The 19,435-nt window shown below is 44.3% G+C and overlaps 1 long non-coding RNA gene across 2 annotated transcripts; it reads left to right on the top strand.

Moving 5' to 3' along the window:
- Positions 1–9,644: 9,644 nt before the first annotated feature.
- LOC142035520 (uncharacterized) lies at positions 9,645–19,115 on the top strand. Of its 2 annotated transcripts, XR_012651903.1 has the most exons (5): positions 9,645–10,066; positions 10,170–10,367; positions 14,570–14,703; positions 17,380–17,509; positions 18,823–19,115. It is a non-coding gene; the product is annotated as an uncharacterized LOC142035520 (long non-coding RNA). The 2 variants fall into 2 exon arrangements; XR_012651902.1 differs by having other exon boundaries at positions 9,645–10,367.
- The last annotated feature ends 320 nt before the right edge of the window (positions 19,116–19,435 follow it).

The following is a 19,435-nucleotide window of genomic DNA, read 5'->3' as shown; positions in this document are numbered from 1 at the left end:
GGTGAGCTTTGAAAGATTTTATAGATGTCTCTCTGGGTCCAGGGAAGGAGCAGTTTGCAGAGCAAGATGTGCCAAGACCCTGTCAGTGCCTCTGCTCCCGCCGGAGATGGGGCTCCCAGTCCCGGCAGGCGCAGGGCAGGTTTTGTGCTGGGGGAGGCAGCTTCCTCGGGAGCTGCTTTCTGTGCGTGCACGGGGGCATGAAATCATGCTGCTTCTTCCTAGAGGGCTAGGAAATGTCCACCGGGATGGACCCTCCAAGAAAAATACCATTTTTTTGAAATGCAGCTTGGAAGAGCACTAAGAAAGGCTGCAGAAAAGGGTAAGGAGAGGAGGGAAGAGCCCTCCCACTGCTCTCCCCGCGCTTCGCTCGCAGGGCTGTACCTCCAGCCCATGTGGAAGTAGTTACCTCCAAATAACACATCCTGCGGGACTATTTCTAGTCATTTCACAGAAGCCTTATTAAAAAATAGAGACTTTATTAACCTGAGATTCAGGGACTTGAATTCATGATAGAGGCTGTAAACTCTCAGCCTATGGTTCAGTTTTACAAGGACGATTTGAGGGTTGGAAAAGGAAATCTTGTGGAGAGAGGCTTAAGGAGCTCAATTTGGTGAACTTAGCAAAAAAGCAGATCACGCGGTGACCTGACTCTGTGCAGTAAATGCCTTTGGAGGAAAAAATACCGCGTACAAAAGGGCTTTATAGTCTAATGGGGGAAAACATAACGAGATGCAACGGCTGGAAATTTAAGACAGGCAAAATTGAGAGATTGGGAAGGGAGAGGGGGCTGACTGCTGGGACAGACTGTTGAAGGGGGCTGGGGATTTGTCATCCTTTTGCATCTTGAAATCAGTACTGGAGGCCAGCCCAGATGACTTTGGTGAAACATATAGTAGTAGGCTCAATTAGCGAGTGAATGTGTGAAATTATTTTCTTGGGGATTTATACTGAGCGTTAAACTAGATGATCTGAATTGTCCATTTCAGCCTCAGAAATAGAGGAAAGGTGCCAGAAAAGGAGCTAGATACCCAAATTCTACCGAACTGCAATTGCTGGGGCCTCTGGGCCCCTTTGGAAATGCTGTAAGGGAGAGGAGAAATGGTCTGTTCTGAGTGCTGGGCTTACGGAGGGACAGACAGAATGATGCATGCCATCACATGCTGCTAGCACAAACCCATTTGTAGCTGGTTTTCCTTCTTGGCCCCTCCAGCACGCTTTTCTTTTTTATATTTATTTTTTTGAAACTAAAAATATATCCTCAGAGGCATTAGTCACTCTGCCCACATATTAATAAATTGCATAATGATGCCACCAAGCATCCAAAAACCTTTCAAACTGTTATATATTATTTCTTTCAATAATATTCTAAAAGGCCAGTGAGGCTTAATGGAGCCACATGGTATTGTATTTAATCCAGAAATCTGGAACTGTCTAAAATCTCATATATAAATTAAGATAATATACAATATGTTTTTTCATTTAATTTGGTTCTCCCCATTTGGGTAGGCTATAACTCCGTAGGGCTGTGTCTTTTGCAAGAGATTTTTTGTCTACCGAATCTTAGATTTGTAATGTTGCGCTCGCTTTTAATTGCTCAGGGCTGTTCTCCATAATAACTCAGCCAGTCCTTTGCCAGCCAAAAGAAAGTTTAATGGAACCACAGTTTAACTGGGCAAAGTTTAAAAATTATGCAAGTTACAAGAGGTTTCCTGGGACTTTTCCTTACGACCTCTCCCGCACGGCTCCTTTTGTGTTGCTGCTGAGAATCTCACTGCCGTGCAATGGAGGTGGTGAGCTCTGCAGAGCATTGAACACTGGTTTGCAGGTGTTTCCTTGACTCTCCTTGGACTCAGCTGGGTATCTGGCATTTGCACACAGGAATTTTTAGGAGATCAGGAGCTATTGAGTGAAGAAACCCAAATCCACATACAAAATTTTCCAAGGCTGGAAAAAACATAAGGGCTTTAGATCTGGGTTTTGGGCGTGAGGCTTGCTTTCATAGTGTCACCTCTGAACAGGTCCACCTCTGCTGCACAGTGTCTGCAGAAAGTTTTCACATACTCCGGCAAGTCATGGCAGATGTCACAGGCTATAAGATACAAAGGGATTAATAAACGGCACCTCTTCCTCCTCCTTTCTTTTCATCCCAAGTACCCTTCGTGCTTTCAGAAGCTCTGGCTATCACTGCACTGGGATGGAACAAGGCTGTGGAACAGGAACTATGTAGGTGAGGATCACAATTCATGTGTCTTCTTTTTCAACTCTTATAATTTGTAAACCCAGTGACCCAAAAAATGCACACCCATTTGCTGGTTTTAGAGCTAAAGTGCTTCAAGGATGGAGGGAGAAAAGTTCTTGGGTATGTTCTGCTCTGCAGTTTGACATCCTGCAGCAGAAGAAAGCCAGGTGTGGAAACAAACTGAGTGAGATGATTTCTTGTGGGGTCAGCGGAGTAGATGCAACAGAGGTGCTGAAATCTGGGGCATACCTTTCGTTTGAGAGAATGTGTAGGAGAATTAAACACATTCTGGAAAGTAAGAGGTCTGTGCATTGCGAGTGAACAGCTTTGAATCATATGAGCCCAGGTTTTGGTTGATCACGTGAATAAAACTTCTTTCAGGCTTAAATACTTCTGTTCATCATTTGGGGGGGGGGGGGGAGTTCAGTTGGCTTTGAATTTTCCTTGGCTTTGTCAGGACTAGACCTGACCTTGGCCAGAAATATTCTCAAGCCTATAATCTGGTTTTGACAAACTTTTGGTAGGAGCAGGGTGTACAGAGGCCCCTTGCTCTCCCCATGTCCACAGAACTGGACCAGTTTTGGAAAGCTGTGGGATAGATGCTTGTTACATTTACAACTGTCCCTGTTTTCTTTCCCTCCCTTCCCGATGCCCCGCTCACAAGAAGTGCAATCTACAGCTTTCTCATCACTCAGTGGAGTATAGGTAAAGCTGCTTGGCTTGTATGTCCTAACGCCTCTCCAAACAGGGCTCCACATCGCTGCTGCTTCACAGATATTGAACTGCAATTGTAATAAGCATCTCTAGGTGCTTTATTTAACACCAGATTTGTTAGATGCAAAGTTTCCCCCCTAGAAATATCTGGGTGATCTAACCAGACCTGTGTTGGTCTTCTTACAAACTCCAGAATGGAGGGCAGCTCGGTTCACAGTAGCATGCATCGCTTGGAAGGGACAAAGCTTATCCGTGACACCATGAAACTTCATAAGCAGCAGCCGTGAAGAGAAAACCAGGAGAGAGCATGGACCCTCGAGACCACCGCAGCCCCGTCGCCTCTGCCCAGGAGGCGCTAAGCCTTCCTCACCACCGCCGTCCTCTCCTGGGTCCTTCGGGACCCACAGTGAAAGTCCAAGTTTGCTCCTGGGTCCAGCACTTGTAAAACGTTCTTGTAGGGGGCAAGTGAAAATTGACTCATTTTTGAGCAGGAGGGCAAGGTAATTTTCTTGCGGTCCAGTAATTCCCTCAGTTTTTATTGGTGGTGTTATAGACCAGCTTCTCCGAGGTGCTGGGACTTTGCCTATATTGCATCCTTCTTCCCATCTAGTTCCAACAATAAAACCCTCGCATTTTTTGATCTCTGGCTTTCATGCTTGCTGACACACTCTGGAAAATTTAAGAAAGGCGCAAGGAATGGGTTAGTCACACTTGTTAATATTTATCCCGTTGCAGAAGGAGCAGGGCTGACCTCAGAGCTTGGGCTTTGGAGAATAGTTATGAGAACGATTCCACCCAGCTGAAATGAAATCTGCAGGCAAAGCTCGTTTGGTGCCTGGAAAGAGCTAGAAGGAAGTAAAGGTCTTAAATGATATATTTCCGCAGCTAACGTTTTGTCCTGTTTACAGAATCTCACCAGAATACTGGGGGGTTTGTTTTGTTCATATGTTTTTCATAAGGATAAATATCCATGCAGTTTAAACATTTTCATTAGATTCAGACAAGAAGGAGGATGTGGGGCTATTTTTTTCTTTCATTGTTGATCTCTTTTATTCTTTTTAATGGTTATTTCTTAAAACACTCTTCAGAAATTAAAAGTCAGGTAAATCAAAGAGACGGGGAAAGTGATTCTCTTTAATTATTCTTAGAGCAATTTTGAGTAATGTAGGCTAAATTAAAAAAATATACAAGCAGGATATTTTGGCTGGGAAGTATGTGTAATGTATGAACAGCAGGAAAAAAAAAACCCTTCCTTTCTAAATAGAAAATCTTTGAAAGTAACAGGGGGAAACTGATGGGAAGGGCTGAAGTCCATATATTCCCACCTCCTCCGCCTTGTGCTCTCTTAAAGGTGAGCTGCAAAATGCAAAAGAGAAATGTGTTAAATTCAGATGACTCGCTCGGGTGTCAGGAAGTGGCTCGAACAACCACACGAAGTTAACTAACACATTTCCAGTTTTTTTGTTCATCCCCCCCCTCCTCCCCTGCTCTTCCCGTGAAATCTGTTTTGTTGCTGCTGCGGTTTCTGCCTCCAGGCGGGAGCGCAGGCACTTGTCCACCCGAGCAGCACCCCGAGACCCCCCCTGGGGTTTGCAGGGAGCCAAGACTTTCTGGGAGGATTTTCCAGAAAGTAAGAAAGGCGGAGAATTTTAAAAAATGTATTCCTGATCTAAACATCCTGGCTACAGGAGAAACGAGACAAGCTGTGGGGAATTGTGTGGTGAGCTTGCATTGCTTTGCCATTCATCTTTTGTCTGGTCAATCCATCTTATTATCATTCACCTGCTCTGCTCTAGGTCTTCTGCAGCAACATGGTTCCTGGCATCCACGGTGTTGAGTACCGTGGCCACAGTAACCCAAAATGTGAGTAATGCTGTGTTTGCCAATGACTGCTTTCAGTTGTAGGCACGGAGCGAAGCAGTTGGATGTGGGGAAATGCTTTTTGAGCCGCAAATGGCAGAACTTGGTTTGCAATTGGATGTGTGAGATGAGACTAAGTCTCATTTAAAACACTTTGAAAGTGGATTAGGTCACCGAAAGAAAGTCTGTGGAAGGCAAGACACCTTGATCCGTCAGAAACGGTGCCACCGCCCATCACAATGTTTCCTATCCCATGGACCAAGCACCCTGCAAAGCCCCGCACTGCGGTGGCCGCGCAGGGCAAAAGGCACGGATACGTGGCTGTTTCTCATTAGCTTCCACTTTTTTCTCTGGAAATGTTCTCCCTGCCTTTCTCCCCCTGCTTGGCAGCAGGTGTGCTAGGGAAAAGTTTTAAATCTAAATGGAATGGAGTTATCTGATCTACAGTAAGTAGATTTTTCATTTGAAGTGGTAACACACAGAGTCCTGTGCATCACCTTGCATCAATGTAATATACACATGCACGCATACCATCCATTTATGCCTAGAATATAAAAATACTGTATTAATGCGATGCTGTGTATGTGTTTGCATAGAGCTAATCATGTACCACAGCATGCTTACCAAAGGACACTCCTTAATTGCATACTAGTACTTTTCAATTAGTGATTAAGTTGTAAGACTCTGTTACGAGTCTCTCTGATGATTTATGTTCTCTTTAGCTACAGTGTGAGTGACTTCTGCAGCATTTCCTGATTGTTGTTTTCTGTCCTTTAATAATACATGAAGCCTCCAAATTTGGGTTTTTTTTTTAAAGAATAAACCCAACTACACATCTGAGACTCTTTAACGAAGGAAAGCCAAAATGGTGTATAAAAAAACCCGGCTGCTCTCCCTCTCTTAGGGCCACTTTGGTTCTGTTTTCCCTTCTAACAAATTTATCAGAACTGTTCACTCTCTATTATGGCCAGAGAAACAAACTGTGGATTTGGAAATATCTCTGTAGCTTAGTCTTTGGAAGAGAAAGTAAGTAAATTGAAATAAAAAGAGAAAGTGAATCTTAGTCCATGTTTCTCCTTTGGGAGAAAGATTTAATGAATTTAAGAAGGAGGTTCTGCTCCTACTTAGTGTTGAATTTGATGAAGTTGCCCAACTTATCACGGCTCAGAGGAGGAGGCGCAACATTTGATAAAACCATAACAAGAGAAATTCAAGAAGCAATCCCCTTGCAAGGAGGGGTGCTATTTGTGCAGAGGATCACTACGTCTTCTGTTCTTTAGCTCTTTTTTTACTTTCTTTCTGGTGTAAGCAGTTGTCAGCAATGGCAGAGGAGAGAAGTTAATACAGCAGTGTGGGGACTTTGGGCCAAATGCATGAACTATCCGTCTTGAGGCATTTGCGGAGGTGTCTCCGATGTCCCCCCCCTGGCAGGAGCAGCGGCTGCTCCCGGCTTTACCCTCGGAGCCACCGGCTGGTGACACCGAGACGGCCCGGCCGCAGGACACGGTGACAGCACGGCTGGCTCCAGGCATGTTTGGCAAAGCACAGCCACGAGCCCCGGGCTGACGTGCCCTGGGGTCTGCACGCTGGGATGTTCGCGGTACCTTAAACATCATAAACCTGCTACCCTGCCCTTCCTGTTTCATAAAGTCAGGAAAAAAACAAACTACCTGATTTTTTTCCCTTCTTTCTTTTTCAAGGTGTAGTAACAATTTCCCCTTCGTGTCCTGCTCTGGCAGCCCAGCGGTAAGATGATGATCTTTCGCTGCACTACCTTACCCAAACCTGTTAGGCGATAACTGGATGTAGCAGGAGATAAGAAGGATGGGAATTGATTTAGCTAAGGGAGAAGGGTTTTTACATTGAAGGGTTGATGCCAGAATGTATTCCTGCGCACAGCAGCAGGAGCAGAGCTGGTGCAGGGAAGGGTCGAGGCAGCTGTTTGAGTCACTGCATTATCCTGCATCCCTCCCAAAAACCTGCCTTCCCCATGAAAATCCTGATCATCTGACATGGCCACGCTGACGGCAAGATGTTACGACCACGCTTGCTGCAAGTAGCCTTCTTTTTTTTCATCGCCACTTGCCTTTTCTGTTCTGGCCACCTTACTTCTGGGTGGTGCAAGGCTGGTTTCTCTGCTTTTATTTATTCTTCTATTAATACAGCGCAGCCGTGCCATGGTTTCCCTTTGGCAGGAGGCACTGCATGGCAGAACTCGTGTTTACAACACATCACAGTGCAGTAAGTACCTCCAAAATGTTCATTCCCATTAGAGCTGGTCACCCTCTCTTTGCAGCCTTCCCCTCCCATCACATTTAACCCTCCCCCCCAAATACCAGTTATTGGAAGTTTTAAAACTTTATAAGATGCAGTGGCTTCATTTAAGCAGCAAAGCTATGTATTGAAATATGAATTAGTAGCGTGTGTATCGGCAGGATAGACCATCTGCTGTGCTCAGCACCCGGGTTTGAAGCTGGTTGGCTGGCAGGACAGCATGTGTTTACAGAAAACCCTAACAGTTGTAAAGGAGCCATTTAGGTTTATCGTGTCAATTCCTGTACAACTCCATGAGGAGAGATTCCTTTCACAAACTTGCATAAAAAAGACAGATAGACTAGTTTTGACCTCTCTCAAAACATTTGACAGTTGAGCTTGTGGCAAGGATAAAATATCTAGAACAGCAAAAAAAAAAATCTTGTCATTTCCCCCTCTTAAGCATTACTCCTTAAATGCAACATCCATTCATAGCTTAGTTCTTGCATTATAATTTAACTGCCTTTTATTTTCCTTCTGAGATACAAACGCAGGAGCTGTACATGATTTTCATACCATATTATGTGAGCCATTGTGAAAAAGCTGTCCGAGTAATGGCTCCATTTCAACATGATGCATATGCCAAGATACAGAGATCATTTATTTTTCTTAAAAATGAAATGAGGATGGAATTAAAAATGTTATGTTTTGCCTATATGAGCAATATTCCTCTAATCAACCGTTCCAATTATATTGCCTCTTTGTAGCTTCTCTGTAATACAAATTGTCCAAGGGAAGGCACGTGGTAGCACACCAAAGGGGTTTACGCTGCTGCATAAGCATCCCTCTTACCTGGGCTATCACTTGCAAAGCACCAATATACCAAGGACAGGGCAGAATAAAACCAGACTGGCCCTGGGGATGCTTCTGGACTGTTACTTTCTCATGCATGGAGGAATTATTAAAAAACCAGCCTCTTTAGTGAATGTGCTGAAACCCTTGCTACTGTTTAGCAGGCATCTATATTGTACATATAACTCATGTGTATGGACGCAGAGCAAAAAGGGAACATTCTTCTATGTAAAGCTGAGGCTGAGACCGAGCCCTCTGGTCGTGGTGTCCCATGCATGATTCTGACTGGCTGTTGGATTGAGGAGATAAATTAAGAAACAGCCAGATTTGACGCATCTCTGAGATAACTCATTCCAATGTGCAAAAGAAAAAAAAAAAGTATATTAATATACTTAATATATAGGTCTTAAGACTTCAATCGGTTTTTTTAAAAACATGCTAGTTCCTTTTGATGGAAAAACCCATGAAGCAAAATGAAAGCTGGCAAGATGAGAGATGGCAGCCTGGGGGAGAAAACTTGTTCTTGCAAACATAGCCCGGCCAGCCACCTGTGTTGCTAAGGCCCCATGTACGGATGCTTTAGGACTGGTAATACACAGGAGATCATAAGCTGCATAAAAAGTGAGTGTTAAATGATATCCTGAATAGGAACATAGTATGTTGGTAGTTCATGAAGGACCCTGTGGCTTATATGAGTTAGTCAAATCTGAGTAAGGACAGGAGACTGGTGGGATGAAGAGAAAGTTACCCTTATATAGTCCAGGTGTTGTGCTCATTAAAATCCTCTGTCTAGGTCATGCCTTGGATGCTTAGATATGAAATACAGATGAGGAATTGCTTTTTAGTATCATAGAGGATTAGATAACTTTTACTTACAATCTTGTATATCTGTACGTACATATAGATGTGTGTATGCATATGTGTGTACATATATATGTAAGTTCAAATTTCCTTTAACCTGACCAACAGTCGCCCATGCTGGTGAGAGTCAGGGATTTGGTGGAGGAGCAGAACGGGGTGAACCAGGACTGCCAGACTCCAGGAAGGCAGCAGATTAGTCCAAAACCATGAGCTTAGGCTCTCTCCTGGCAATTGCATTTCATATTTAGGGACATCGAGGAGTGGAGGGTGTCTCCAACCGAGTTGCACAGGGTCACTGCAGAGGAGTTAAATGCCCAGGACTCGATTTGGGGGGCAGAGCATCACTTGCCAGACCCCTCGGTGACCACAGGATGCTGTGGGCAATCCTGGCCCCTGCTAAAAGCAGTTTGTTAATGCAGCTGGGAGAGCAGAGCCCTGGAAGGTCATCTGGAAGACAGGTTGGTGACCCAGCTGTTGGGTCCACCTCTCTGCCTTTGGGTGCCCACCTTGGCCATTTGCATTAAGACACTTTCAGAGCAGGCCACAGAAACCTTGTTTCGGAAGAAATGGCCTGGCCCTGGAAGTCTGCTGGAAAAGAGCCGTTTGGGGGAGGTAAGTAGCTGATTCATTTTGCACAAAATGCCATGGGTGGGTCATCTCTAATGGAGCCTAAGGCTAAATCCTATTTTACAAATACAATTAGCAAATGTTACAATCCAAAATTTCATTTTCATATTTAATGCTTGTGCCTCCAGTTTCTTGGTCTGATTTTGTTCTTGATTCAATTTGTAATTCAAGGTAACATATGGCTGCTTTACCCATGGACTAGAAACACAGTGCCTTTGGGTGTTGCATTTCTATGTGCCATCGGGTTTTATTATTATTATTATTATCATCATCATCATCATCACTTCTGTTGTGGGGGTATTCTTCTAATCTACTTATTTCTCTTAGGTGGTGGAATATGGTTTAAAGAAATGCATGACAATGCCTATGATAGCAGCGTTTTTCAGACTTTTTCTGAGCATCCCTCATGAACGCCTGCGGATGGGATTGGTGCATTTCCCTGCAAGGAGCAGAGCGGTGCAACCATGCCACGTCATCTCGCTGCCTATTTTCAGGCTGTGTGCTGTGCTCTCCTGGGTCAAAGCGAAAATGGGAGAGGATCCCAAGCCAAAGCGTGTGGAAGATGACTCACCAGATTATTTTCTACATTTCAAATATAACCCTTGCATTCTTGCCAATATATCGATACAGTCAAGCTCTCCCTCCTGCAGCAAGCCGCATGTATTTATATTTATATATACTACGTAATGCCTCAGTCAATACATTTAGCCATTTTTTAAATTTTGTTTATTTTTATTTTTTCACATTTTTTCCTCCCAAACAGGCACTGAAAGACCAAAACTGCAACCCACCCAATGCAATTCCTGTAAACACAACATACCAAGGGTTCAACTAATGACATCTTTGGTACCCATGATCCTTCCCATTTCAGGACTTACTGAAACTGGTCAGAATGGCTCTGGAGTACTGGGCAGCCCATGACCTGTCTGACTTTGAGGAAGGAAAAAGCAGCTCAGCTGAGGTATGTTCTTACACAGAGAGAGGGCAAATGGGTGACAAAAGCAATGCAGCCAGGGCTGGGAAGGAAGGTATCCTTGCTCCTTTCCCTTGTATACTGATGATGCTCTGCAAAACCCAGCCCAGCTCCGATCTGCATGTCCCGCTCTCTGTTTTGGGAGGGAAGAAGGGAACGGACTCAGGTCTGGGAGGGCTGAGTTGAGGCTGTTGTTGTTGGGGAAAATGTAAACGTGGAGCTCACGGTAAGGAAACGAGGTTGATACCCCAACGGAAAACTTCACCGTCAAAGCACCTCGTCTCAGGGATCATTTTATTCTCAGAAAGTGGGACATAAATGCAGAGTTAATTGTGACCGGAACCTGTAGCAATAACCTGTTTATGGGAGAACTCTAGTCCTGGTCTAGAAAGGCTGTAATCTTACCCTGCCATCTAAAATTTGTTGCTTTATTAAGATTACATTCCCGGCCGAAAAAAAAGAAGTGAGTTAGTTTGATATGTTTATTGCCCTTTGTCAGGACGGCAATATTTTTTTCTGCTTTGAAAATAGATGTTCCTGCTTATATGCCTGTATATTTATCCTTTCTTTTAGCTTTTTCATTACTGTTCCCTTTAATCGTTTAATGAGGAGTGTTCAGGTTCCTGATGATTTAAAATTATGACTCGCAGAGACACTGGCAATATCTTTGCTGGAGTAACGTTGATCCTCTAACTTTAAGGCTTTAAATTCAAACCACATGTTTTTGCCACTAACTCTGAAAACAACCCCTGGAGTTGTGTGACTGTCACTAGAACATAAACCATAGCTATTCTGCAAACAAAAGCCGCAGTATTTAAATTGCGGTTACGGTCAGAAAAGTGACTATTTTAATCATTGCTCTGGTTTACTCGGGAGATCTGCTCCCTCTGCACATTCCAAATATCTCTGCAGATTTTTATAGACTGAAAGGAGATTTTACTGCTTTCCACTCCTCTTAGCCCCACAGAGGCCAGCCAACGCGGGGCGAGTGAGCCAGATTTGTTCCAGACTCACACATCAGCAGGAGTGTGAGCTGAATTCCCGCGGCAGGACCTGTCGAATGGATGATGTGCCCGCCAGGACGAGCAGCCACACTTCCATGCCCCCTGAGAGCTCGTGGGCTGCAGGGCAGTTAAGGGGGGGAAGTAGAAAACCAAACCCACAGTGTTCTTCCTATAAACCGGATTGTTTCGAAGAGAAAAAAAAGTCCCTGAAAGGCCTCTTGGGCTGGAAGGGCTTTTCTGAGTGCAGCTACCTGGATGCCACCCTGCTCCAGAGGTAGGGGCTCTGAGCAAAGGAAAAAAAAAATATTTTTAAAAAATGGCATTAGATGCAGAACTGGGAAATTGAAAATAAGAAGGTGCAAAAGTCTCAAAGGGATTTTCTTTTCCTGCTGGCTTTGAGGAGATAATTCAGTTCCTTTAACATCTCCCTTACGTGGACACTTTCTTACAGCTTTCTGGGTGCCAAGCTTCAGCCTCTTTGGATTCCTGTCAATCAAATCACTGCCTCCCCCCTGACTTTCAAGCCCCTTTTTTGTGTGTTTGCTACATCAAGAATCAAATCCCATTTAGCGGGTGGCTGCTTTAACTCACTATCTGCATTTATGAAAAGTAATATATGTATTTTGTTTCTGCAAAAACCTCCCATTACAGTATTGGGAATGTTCCTCTGATATATGTGTATTTGAAATAAATGTTGGTAGGAGAAGACCTAATTCATTTTAGATGGTTTTATTAGGCCTTTCTTAACAAATCTCAGAGTATGTAAATGAAATATAACTATACGTACATATTCATCAGTCTGTTCTTGGAATTAAATATGAGCACTGTGACATTTGGTTTTAAGGAATGACTAATTAACATGTGTGCAGGATGTTCTCATCTTCCTGCTTTGGAGTCCCGGAGTCAGGAAAAAGCAGACAAAACATATTTCCACTCTTTCTATCATAGTTTGCAAAGCAGAAAGCCGTTCCCAACAGCCAAGAACTTCTCAGGCTTTTTTGTACCTGTTGGGTGCTGACACAGGGCCTCTTCTTGAGCATTTAGTGTTGTTAAATGTCATCTCGTCTGTGCCGGGGCCAGGATCATGTGAAAAAAAAATCAGCTTTGCATCTGACCCGGCTTTTAATAATTGCAGCAACAAGGTGAAAAGCAGGACAACTTCTGGAGTACAGCCACTGTTGCGATGGGATGCTGTAAAACTGAGCTGAGCGCTAAGATGCTCCCCATCCCCACCGTACTGGTGATGCTCTCTAGGAAAACCTGGGCTGGATCCTGCAGGGATGTTTGGGGTTTGGCTGCCTCGACGCCACGCTCGGGAACACCGGGCTTAACTGCGCTGCCTGTGAAAACCCAGAGAAAAACCCACTTTTGTTTTCGGCGGGGCTGGCTCAAGTTGCTTTTGTGCAAAAGCAACGTGTGTGTAGGGTGCGCACATTTTGCAGCAGAAAAAAAATAATTAAAAAAAAAAAACACACCATAATTTCTTTCTGGGAGCGCTGGGGGAGGGTGGGCACACCACGCCGCCCCGTCTGAGCGCCCCAGAGAAGTTGACCAGAACAAATCTCAGCAGGAACACACAAACCTCTATTATACCTTTTAAAAAGCTCCCCATTGAATGCAACCAGGCAGATGGGAAGGGCCCTTTTATTTCCTTTTTCTTTCTCCGCCTGAGTTCATTCTCTCCCTTTGGGGAAGCCAGGTTCAAAGACATGCCAAATGCATCAAAACCTTCCCAATAAAGTCCCTTTCACCTCCCGGCGGAGCGGGGCCGATCTGGGAGCGTGCTGGGAGCGCTGGGTCCGCCAGTGACTTTCAGGACTGTGTGTGGCAAATCGTGTGCACAGCTCCCAAAACAATACCCTGAATCGGACGTCTAATTCCCTGGAAATTAAATCCCTCAGCTGGTCAGGGAAAACAGGAGCCAAAGAGATTAAACAGTGCAGCAGGGAGAATCTTTGAGGGTTGATGGGGGGGGTGGTTCTTGTGGGTTTGTTGGGTTGGTTTTTTTTTTAGCAGAGAGGTAACAAAGTAGTGGTTTAGTATTGCTTCCGGCCCCGTTTTAAATTCAACCATGCATCCCGCCCTTCCCCTCCCAATAATCCCCAGTTTTCGCTGCCATGGGGCAAAAAACCTACTTGTCCCTACTCTGTGCTAATCACACAACAGGTGAGCTCGGTCCCAGCAAGCTCCGTCTCACGCTGCAGAATTAATTTCCGTGGCCGTGGGGTGGGTGAAGGGGGATGCTGTGGATGCAAACCCCCTCCCCGCGGCCCCGAGCATCCCGCGTCCCCCTCAGGTCCCCGCTAGCACCCGCAGCTCCCAGCATCTCCCTGGTGCTGCACCAGCCGCCGCAGCTTTTGCTCGGTCCTGGGTTATTTCTCCCAGTGCAAACTCAGCTGGGGCTGGAGGCGTTTGGGGGTCAGGAAGGGCAAGAAACAGGGCTGAGACATTGCCCTTGATTTTTGGCAGATGGCTTTTTAAATACGAGAAGGTCCAGCCATGGATGCTCTGGTGCGGCGCAGCGAGTGGCTGGATGCTGGATAAAAGCACAGTCTCTGCTCCTTAGAAAGCAATCTTTCCCTGCAGGGATGCTTTTTAACTGCTACAAGTCAAAACTTAGCAGGCCTAGTAGTGGCAATTTTTTTTTTTTTCCCCCTTAAAAAAAAAGCAGTTTCCTATGTATTTTTACTGACAAAAGCCTGAAGCTTCCTTTATATGCTTTATTTTCTTTCTCCTCTGAAACGATCGTTAGACAAAAGCAGTTTTGCTGCTGGTTAATCAAGAGAGTGATGTGGCCCTGCATTTTAATCCTAAACCAATTAGCAGGATTTGACATCATGCCATTAGACTGCTTGAAACAAAAATCAAGGACAGCGTAATGCAGCTAGAAAAGAACAATAACCATCAGCGCTGCCCTGTCAAAGGGGAAGGAAGAAATTTGGCTGTGTGTGTAATTTCCAAGCAAGTCCCCTTTCCTCAAACCTGAGCATTCAAATGAGGGAGCTAAATAATAATGAGAGGGGAAAATGTTGAATCTCTAATCACATTACCCTAAACTGCACCGGTTTTAAAAGCAGAAATCACTATTCTTGTTCCCGAACCGATGCAAATTAGTTGCATTTTTAAATCCTGAGTTCTGTTTTATGATTTCTTTAGCGGGCGTTTCGTGCTTTGCTTTGCCGGCAGGTTGCACGCACACCGGGAGCGGCGGCATCTCTGATGCAGATGTACAGCGAGGGACCCTGATGTGAACACGCCAGCATCCCTAAGAAACAGCTTCCTGGGCACGTAAATGTTTGCTTTGTCCAAACCACCCTAAGGTAATTAATGCACGAAGCACCTTTTAGCAACCGTACTTTTTGCTGGCAGAAACGCACCTTACGGCTGGTCCCACAGCGGCGGTGCAGCCCGAGCCGGTGGCAGGAGCTGGAGCCGGGCTGGCAGGCGTTAGCCTGGCCACGGCTGCTGCCTTCAGGCAGAAATAAGCCTGGCGAAGATGTATGGTGAGAACAAAAATGCAGGCAGGCCCCGGGGTGCGGTATTTGAGGGATGAATGCCTAAAGCACATCGGGGACTCCGCGCCTTGCTGCGCTCTTGAGGCTGGCAGCGGAGAGCCGGAGCAGGAGTGAAACCCAGCGTCTCATAAAGCAGCATATGGATAAAACTCAAATGGATGGGGTTTTATGTCCTGTGCAATATTTTCATTGATATTTATTTTGATTTAATTTGGCTAATGTGCAGGAAAAATGAAAACGCGCCGTGCTCCTCAACAACTGATGAGGAGCCGAATGCTTTTTAAAATTAGTATTCCCACATAGGCGGCGATCTTTAAGGTCTGCCCAGCAACTGTGCTGGAAAATCATGAGTCACTCCATGTAAATCACGGGATGACCCTCAGAGCAGCAGATTTTTTTTAAATGTTGAATTGTTTCTATTAGCATTACAGTTTCTAGTCTTTCTGCTTCGGCCTTTTGTCCATAACTTAATTTTCCTTTTAATGAAAGTGGAGTTTCCCACACCCTCAAACCACTTCAAAGAGAGGGACTTAAAAAAAAATTAATAAAATAGCATGAGATTCATGATAAAATAGTGAAAGACGGCAATGGTCCTTATGCCCGCTTTAAGAGAAGAGAGGTTGAAGTGGAGCCAAGGAGGACAGCAGCGATGGTCACTAATTGTAGCGTGAGGTTGGAGACCTGGGTGCAAATCTCTGCCAAAGACTTCCAGGGTGAACTTGGGCAAGTGACAAAAAACCTTCCTCTCTCGTAGCTGCCGTCTGCAATATGGGATAAAAAGACTCCATTTCCTCCATGGGGATCTGTAGGAATAAATGCCTTAAAACTGGTAAGGGGCGGCAGCGATGGCAGGGCCATGCGCAGGCTGGAGAGGAACAAAAAGTAATTCCCCAAAGATGTTAATGGCAGATAAATCTTCTGCCTCCCTGCCAAAGCAGCAGTCCCAAAGCTTTGTGGCTCTCAATTTGGGGAGAATAAATTTGTGAGAGGAGGTTAGGGTGGGTACGGTGAGGAGGGGCTGAGGGGTACCTGGGGCATCCCACCAAACCCCCCTTCGCCCCACGGGGCGTCCCCCCAGGGCTGCCTCCCGCTACAAATCTGGGATTTTAATGTCCTGGTTCCCTCGCCTGTTAATAAAGGAACAAAAAGCACATTTGCCTTCTCAAGGGTGTTGTGAGACAAAGTTGGTAAGTGTTGAAAAGAAACCCAAACCGGAGGAGAAAGCTGGCTTTGTTGCCTTCGGACACAGACCACCGCAGACCTTGCTCAAATTTTGCTGTAACATCTCTTGAATGAAAACATGTTCTCCCCAAAAAAACCATCAAACACGTCCTGACTTGAAATGGCTGCCAGGGTAGTGAAAGGAGCTGCAGATTATAGATCCTCGGGGCTCTTGTGGCAGCAAAATGTTTGTCCCGTGGATTTGGGCTGGATCCAATGAATCCAAAAAGTGCTCAGAGCGACTGTTTAACCCGTCCTGTAGGAAAAAAAAAAAAAAGAGCTAAACAAACCAAAAAAGCAAAGCAAGAAACAACAGCAAGAAAAACCCTTTATATTAAAATAATAATAATATTGAGACACTGGCTAGGAAAAAGGAAATTCAGAAGGTCAAAGGCTAAACTGCAGGCTGAATCTTAAACTGAATTGGAAAGAAAAGGAAAGAAAATTAAATTCAATTGGTCAGACCTTATAAACTGGCCTTGGGGCTTAAAAAAGGCAAGTGCCCTCCAAGGAGAACAGCGGCACCAAACTTCTGAACCTTCAGAGTTGGCGAGGGCACCTTAAGGTATCATGCAAAAAGATAAGGTGTCATATAAAAGATTACTGATCCTGTATTTCTTCTACCCTGTATCTCGTTGTGATCTACAAAAGTAAAAGCCATATTTGCATTTTTTAACTTTTATTGGTATCCCAATGCACGTTTTGTGATCACAACCTCTGGAGGAAAATAATGTTTTTTTAATGAGAATAATTTTTAAAAGAGCTGTTCTAATCTTGAGAAAATCTGAGGACACTAAAAAAAAATATTTCTCTAAACCAAGACAAGGATAAAATTATCAGAAAAGGAAGCAGAGTAAGGAGTGTACCCACAGTCTGATATAACTGAATAATTAATTACTGAAAATAAATATAGAAATGGCAGCTTTAACAGAACGGTGTTTTTCTGCTGTATTCCGGGCAAGCAAATATATCAGTCAATGTCTGAGGTGGTAATAGGATGCAGAGAAAACACTGCAACTGCTTGGTGATTTCCAGGTGCATATTTCATATATAGAGACAGAGTTTTTATGCTTAGTGAAAAGCAAGACTTGCCTCTTTGAGATCTTTGGCTTTGCTTGTTTAATTCCTAGCCTCAGAAAACAAAACTGGGGTTTTTTTTAAATTATTTGTCCATTTTTGGTTTTCAGCTACAAAGTCAGTCTCCTTAGGCTTGCATTAATTTGGTGTGCATCCATCTTAATTCAAGTTGATCCATTTCAGTCTTGGCAGCATATCGACAGCAAACGGGAGCAAAACGCCATTCGGCAAACTCCGCCACACCAGCAAAACCAGGGACAAAACAGAAAACCTGGGGTCGTCTCCTGGAATCGGTTCCTGGACTGCAGCTCAGGTCTTTATATTTGTATGATTTTATTTTTTATAGCCAAGCAGTTACCATCATAATTGTATTTGTTATTTCAAGGGTGCATTACCATACTAATGGATGATGAGGACTCAACAGTCACAAGAAACATTAATTAAAAAAAAAGTTCTCCTGTCCTAGCAGGGAGAGTGTTCCCTAATCCCCATTATGGAAATTGGCTAAGCCAAGAGAATATTTCCTTTATAGTTTCAGCTCTTCAGAAAGCCTTTGATGTCCTAAGCCAAAGCAACTACCCATCAGGAACTGAGAGATGTACTTTGGTCCCCCATGCCAGCTTTTTACTTACGTCTGTCATTTAATTTCCCCAGTAATATTGGGGAAAGTCTTAGCCAACATCTTCATCTTCATTCATTAGTGAAATCACAGTAATAATACCACTTTGCACTTAGCTCTCTCCTAGGCACTTTGGAGGTGTCTGTCACTGTGGTGTGTATATATAGGGAGATGTCCACCCAAAAATGACCGGTCAGTAAAGTTTCTGAATATAAAAAAGGTCAAAGCACTACAAGACTCTATTATTATCACTTAAAACTCTGCGAGGCAGTGAAATTATGAGTGTGGGAAAGGTGTAAAATGTAGCTGGCTGCCTTGTTATCGCTGGGGCTGTCGGTGAGCTCTGCTCTCCATCTCTGCCCCGGGCTTAGCAATCCCTCTTCTCACCCAGTCTTGCTTTTTTTCCCTCAAAGAAGAGGTCATTTTGTGCCGTGCCAGAAGGTGCTCTGCGCATCCACTATTATGCTGTCCTTCGCAGCTTTAATCTGCATAGGTAAACTGCAGCCCTAAATAGTTTGAAAGGCAATAAAATAAGCACACAAAAAAAATTACTGCAGCTTCTATGTTCTAGAAGGGGGGGGAAAAAATGTCCTGAAGAGCTCTCTTTATTAATATGAGATGGCAAATATTTTTTCCTGTTTATTAAATCATATGAAAGGTTAATTATGGTTAGCGACTGTGGGTAGAAAACAATTCTTGGAAGATGCTTTTGTAACAACAGGTTGGCAGTATGCAGAAGCCATCTGCTTCCTGCAAATGTTAAGGTACAATCTCAAACTTGTGAGGTTAAAAATTACAGATTGCAGAGTAGTTTGGTAGAAGGAAAATCCATGTTGTGTTGATGTAAAGTTGCTCAGTCTCCTTGACACACAGCCTGGAAGGAATGCCAAGTTCCCTAAAGGACGATATTTGGCTGGAGAGGACCCTCGCTCAGGGTATTCTGTACTCGCACTGGCTGTCTGCTAAGCTAATTAAGCCATTTTTGTGCTGCGATTAATTTTTTTTAGATACAGAAATTGGTTACAAATCCTGACCCACGAAGAGGAGTGGATTGTGGATATAATATTCTGCTTTCAAGCTGGGAATTCAGCTCCTTCGGCGAAGGAGAATAAAACGTTGCCACCATCATCAAGGTGACGTGCTTCTGAAACTTGTTGCTTCAATCCACGACGTGTAGACTTAGCCACGACTGCAAACTCTTCATGGTAAGGACTATCTGTTTGAAAAGGAAGAGCTATTGCCCTCATTTTATATAGTGAGCTGGGCAAAAAGATATGAAGTGATTTGTCCAAGAGCATGCAGGGAGGTTGTGGCTAATGGAATCAAACCCAGATTTTTCAGATCACAGTGAAGTGCTTTAACCACAAAACCATTCTTCCTCTCTGTGGGTCAGCTACTGTAACTTGAGCATTTGGGCTGGGTTTTCAAACATATTTATCTTCTTCCAAGGATCAAGCCTAATTCCCTTGAATTTTCCACTTCCATGGAAAACATCACCCAGTTTCTCCTTCCCCTCTACAGATAACATTGCCCGACTTTACCTGTTCCCTGCCAACAAAACATGGGTTAACCCAGCTGTAAGAGGAGGCGTGGGGTACTGCCATCGCCAGGTCGGTCCCC

Source organism: Buteo buteo, chromosome 10 (assembly GCF_964188355.1).
Source record: "Buteo buteo chromosome 10, bButBut1.hap1.1, whole genome shotgun sequence".
NCBI classification, from domain to species: domain Eukaryota; kingdom Metazoa; phylum Chordata; class Aves; order Accipitriformes; family Accipitridae; genus Buteo; species Buteo buteo.
This window is presented reverse-complemented; position numbering and strand designations above follow the sequence as displayed.